Source organism: Callospermophilus lateralis, chromosome 4, assembly GCF_048772815.1.
Source record: "Callospermophilus lateralis isolate mCalLat2 chromosome 4, mCalLat2.hap1, whole genome shotgun sequence".
Classification (NCBI taxonomy): Eukaryota; Metazoa; Chordata; class Mammalia; order Rodentia; family Sciuridae; genus Callospermophilus; species Callospermophilus lateralis.
The window spans coordinates 40,634,475-40,640,545 of NC_135308.1; positions in this window are offsets into that span (position 1 = coordinate 40,634,475).

The window sequence follows — 6,071 nt, forward strand, 5'->3', positions numbered from 1 at the left end:
CCGGGCCTCGGGCTCCCGTGGCTCCTTGCCCCTGCCTTGCCGGGTGGTGTCGGAGCCCGGGTTAGCACTCCTCTACGAAAGTCACACCGCCTAACGGTATCCTGATCTTATGACACGAGGTCGTGAATAATTTGCAATTGTATCTTAACAGGTACAACAAAGATGAGGTGAACAAATTTGGTTCAAGTCATAAAGATTGCAGATTTTATGTCAAACCATGTTTCAACTACACAGTGGTACTTTTATTGAGGGAAGTCTAATGCTGTTTTTTTTTCCTTTTTTTTTTGTTACCGTTAATTTTTTAATTATTTTTAAAATCATTAATATACCCAAGATCACTCAGTTCAACAAATCAGAACTGTATTAAACAAATCAAGTGAAGGATTTTTTAAATTCTTGATAAAGGCAAAATTTCAAAACACACCCTTAATTTTTGTGGGAGGCTGTTGGTATAAACACGAGAATTGATAAGCACATTTTGCTCTTTATTTTTGTGTTTTTGTTTGTTTGCTACATTGTCAGTAACTGTCTTATGAGAAAGTGTAAATGACATTCTTCATATGTTATAGGGTTTCCCACCTCTAACCCCAATTTTGATACTGAGTTATGCTAGCTTAGGTTTCCATATTTTGGACTGGTGAGAAGCCCACAAAGCATATTAGAGCTATAAAGACGACTAACCAATGTTTTCAGTTGTGCTACAGTGACAAGGGACTAAGATCAGTTAATTATGGCAATTCTTTAAAAATTAGGGCTTTCAGATGCAACCAAAATAAAAGTTCTCATGTCCAGGTCCTGCTACTCCTATTCCTAACACCTTGTTTTAATAGAAGTCAGTGGGATTTTGCTTCCTTAAAGCTACCAAAAGTGGCAAAAAACCATCTTTTATAACATATAAACAAAAACCCATAGTTTAGGATGTCATTTCTGCTTGTTTACTCATGCCTGTTGGTTTTATGTAATAAAAAGCTTCTTGTTTTATTAAGAAGTTTCCCTCAATTTCTCTGAATTCCATTTAATTTTTCCAAAAAATATAACAGTTTCTCTAAAATTGTTTACTTTGAATTCAACACAATTTCCTGATTTCCTCATGAATTTCCAACATGTCCTAATGCTGGAATTCTTGAGCAGACTCATAAATTTTTATTAGTTGCTTTTAATTAAAATTAAGTAGCTCTGAAGAGAATTAGGGAGATAAAAACAACATATTACACATGAGCAATTTTTAAGATGATCTTAAACATGTATATGTTCATATATTTATATTCATATATTTTTATTTGTGTTAGCTGTCCATTGTTGCGATTAAATACCTAATAAAATAAACTTAGTGGAGAAAAAATTTATTTTGGCTCATATTTTTAGTCCATAATCATCTGGCATCATTGCTTTTAGGCTTGTGGCAAGGCAGAAACATCATAGCAGAAGGACATGGCAGAGGGAAGCTGTCATCTTATGGTATCTAGAAAACAGAAAGGGACCAGAGAGAGATACTTTCCTATGACCTACTTCCTCCAACTAGGCTCTACCTTTTATAGTTTCTACCACTTCCCAATAGACATACCAATAGATTAATCTTTCAGTAAAATCAGAGCCCCCATGATCCAATTCCTTCCTAAAGCCCTACCTCTTAACATTACTACATTGGGTACCAAGGTTTCAACACATGAGCCTTTGGGGGATATTCCAGATCTAAAGGAAATACTAAACTCTCTCTACTCTTAGTAAATTCGCATGATATAATTTCTGCAAGAAATTTATTCGAACAGAAGCTCAAGTTTGCTATAAGATGTTGTGGATTTCAGCTTATAGAACAAAATGTCTGTGCAAAAATTATTTTTATTACAATTTTCCATTGTACCTTTCCTTTAAAAACCAATTTCCTTAAGAATAGTTACTGTTTTCTTCCCATGTCCAGGGCTCTATAGCTATAGCTACACAACAATAACCAAATTCCTTTGTTAGGCAGATATTTTTCTGAATTTAATTCCTGTAGGAAAAATTATACAAAGACATAGTATTAGGAATTTGGAATCTGTTTTAGTCAGGTTTTTTTTTTTTTTTTTTTTCTGCTATGACTTAACCCAACCAGCAAAACTGTAGAGGAGGAAAACTTTATTTAAGGGCTCACAGTTTCAGAGTTATTAGAAATAAAGGGGTTGACAAAGAAGGATAAAGGACCAAATGTGACCATGGAATGAAGTGACAGGAACAAGTTTTGTGATTTTGAGATTCTAGTACAGAGGCTTTCCTCTTATACATTACTTTGGCAGAATCTTGCTGGATTAGACCTTGCAGCTCACTTCTTTTGGTCCTCTGAGGAAGTCTGGCACGATCTATGACTAAAGGCCGTTAACTTGACTGGTGAGTCCTTCCTTTTTGTTCTGTCACCTCACTGGTGACAACAACCAAGCTGTGAGTTACAACACATTTAACTATTTAACTTCAAGACTAGTAATAGTTTCACATTGACCATTACAACTATTCAGTCTGTTTTACACAGTTTCCAAGGTCTTTACTGATGGTGCTTCATTGTTTGATACCTATTGTTTAGGTCTTTCAAACTTCTCTGTCTTTGTCTACTATTTAGTGGCAAGGACTGATATATTTGGGAAACAAGGAATAGCAGCTCAGACTTGCAACCAGCAAAGCCACCCCTGAAAATAGGTGAGTCTTTCTCAATTGTCATATCCTGTTTTCATGTCTGATGGGGGTTAAAGCTTCCACACCTACCCAAGGTATATTCTGGTGGAGAACAGTCTCAGAGTAAGAAAATGATCATCCATTACACAAGCATAACACTAGGTACCAAAATAAATAATACAATATTTCTAAAACTGTTGGCAGTATCTACTAGAGGTAAATATATGCATGTCCTATGACATATCAATTTCATTCCTAGGTAAAATACTCAAAAGAAATATGTACTTATGTCTACCAAAAGACATATTGAGGAGGCTTTATAGCAGCACTATTTGTAATTGGGGAAAAAAACACCCAGAAACTATTTATATGCCTATCAGTAATAGCCAGGATCAAAACAATTGGGGGCACAGTGATTACACAGATTACACACCTGTAATCTCAGCTACTCAGGAGACAAAGGCAGAAAGGATCACTTGAACCCAGAAGTTCAAGACCAGCCTAGGAAACATCTGATGCCTCATCTTAAAAGTATTACATTCATACAATTAAAAATTATGAAGCAATAAAACTTATTGAACTTCAACTACATGTAATTATATGGATGAGTTCATAGCATAAAGTTGAGTCAAAGAAGCCAGACATGAAAGAACTATATTATTCCATTCATCACGTTCAAAAGAGCAATAATAATAGAAATTAACATAGTGGTTTTCCTGGGTAGATGATAGTGACTAGAAAGGAAAAGAGGAGGCTAGCCTAAAAAGTTTTAACCACGGAGTATAATAAATGTCTTTCAATAACTGAAAACTCCTAGAAAGATGTTCATTAGCTATTTTTCTTATTTATTAAGCAAAGGCCAAAAGAAACTTAATATTTTAAGCAAATAACCTACTGCTTTATCTTCTTTGACTTGCAGCACTCTCTCCTGTGAAAGGTCCATATGGACAAACTCAGTAGGTATCTAGTCATAAGGCCTAGTACAACCAGTACATACTCTTGTCTCTGGCTCTCACCCCAGACTGTCAGGTGTTGGATGGGAAATTGCTTTAAGGGCAGATAACCAAACAGAAGGGCAGCCTTCAGAACAGATGGAAAGCTCAGCATAAAGAGGGAACCATTAGAGACATCAAGAATAGCATAAGGTAAGTCAGTATACATACATGGAGAAACTCTGAGGGGTGGCAAACTGGTTTCATCTCTTGCCAACTCTAGTTGATTGGTATTAGTTATCCATAACACTGAGTTAAGCAAAATTGTCAGACCAGGCCCAGAATTCACAGGAAAAATGGGTGAGAATATTTGCCAAGGATGAGCTACCAGACTGAGACTGAGTTGATTAGTAGGACCACCCTGGTTTCTTCGAAACTCTCTAATAAGAAAAGATGATGCAAATAACAGCAGAAAAAAATTTTAAATTAAGTATTTTTGTAATATTCACATGAATATTATGTATTTATCTTGTAAAGTTATAGAAGACTGAAAAAGAATTTAGAGAGAGCTTAGTCTGGAAATTTTTTAAGCTTTAAAATTCTTTCTTTGGAGGAGATGGAGGTAGAGAGTATTTAGTGGAATTGTCAAAATAAATCTTACATGAAGACCCAAATTACAAAGTAGGTAACAGCAGAATATCCCTACTTGAAAAGGGGAGGCATATCCTGATCAACTTAAAGTAACTTTTTCAAATCCTATAGAGGACTTTAAGTACATCTATAGATTCTTGGGGCTTAAAAACCACTAAAGTGTATACTTCTAATTTTAACCAATGAGGAAATTGAGAGGCTGTCAATTTAAATAATCTTCTCTGGGTTACACAGCCAAGACTTGCATTGTTGTGCCCAACATTCAGATAGTTTCTATTTTGGAATCATCAGAAACTTCAAGCATGTAAAATAATTTTTCTTAAGGCACATTAATTTATAAGGAATAGAATAATAATCACATTTGCTCAAATAAAAGATATATTCAAAAGATAAAATCAGATGGAATCCAGAGGAAAGTGATATTATAAGGTCCTAAGAAGTGTGGTAATTACGTCAGTTCTAGGGACCTACCTTATTAGACTTCAAGGATATTTATTCTAACCACTGCTGTGAGCATGACTTGGCTATTCATCCACCAGTCTTAGGGAATCTTAGTTCAAATTCTGAAGAGAAAGCATTAGCTTGATCTGCTGTTAGTTTTTCACTCTTAGACCAGTCAGCTATATCCTAGACAAAAACTGCAGAGTCACATGGAGATGCAGCTTCTGGAAAACAGAGAGAAGGGCCTCTCTCAGAAAGCCCTGTGGCAAGGTACCAGTGGTATGTTGGTAAAGATTTGATATGTCTAGTTTTGAGGTAGAAGAAGTGAAAAACCATGTTTTCTAGTCTTTGCGGGTTTTCACAGGATAAATACACCCACTATTGTGATTTCAAGCTACCAATATCATTTAACTGATAGCAGTTGGGAAGAAATACATGCCAACATATCATTATATAGAATTTCCACTATTCACATACAAAAGATAGATATAATATAAAACAGTAAAATAATTGGAAAGTGTTTATTTTTAGTACTTATTGCCTTTTACATTTGTATTTGTATATAAATTATATTACTTTGTAATTTAATTTATTTAATGTTAAGTTTATATAATTTAATTTTTAATACTGCCTTGGTTTAACAACTGGTTGGATTTTTTTCTGAAAGTTTAAGAACTGAAACAAGAGGGAGACCTCTTGAATAAGATATAAGGCTAAATCTAAAAATATCAGAATTAAGAATTTGCCTTCAGCTACAAATGGCAAAAGAATTTACCCATTTTTTAATCAGGAAGAAGGTAATCATTCTTCTTACCTTCCCAAAGTGATTAAATAATTTCAGTCAACAAATATACTAAGGAATTATTTTTGTTCTTTCCCTATAATTATATGTGTTGTTCCAAAGACTTGGAATTAAAGAATCATCTCAAGTCTGTCGACATTAGATGGTTCAAACTTACTACCCAGACTCAGGAGCAATTACTCTTGAGCTGAGTTTATAAATTTTGAGTTAAAAAGTATGCATTTATTTGATATTTCCATGTAATTAGGGCTTTATGCCAACACTGATTTTTAGGTTTTTTAAAAATATATTTCAAATTTATACTATAGTAAAATGATAAATTCAACCAAACAAATTTACTTAAAATTTATATAGGGTCTATCTGAAGGTATTCATTCCTAAACCAAAGCAATAAATCACCGTGCAATATCTTTTTCTGTTAAAATAAATTAGTTTGCCTCAAACACTAGGGATTGATCTAAAAATAAAGTTTTAAAATATGGGTGTTCATAAATTCCTTGGTAAGTGAAGCATATCAAAACTCTTACACTTCAAAAATGATTGCCATTTTTTTTCAGGATGGTCTCAAATATTACGTTCAGGAACCTGAAAACCTTACATTA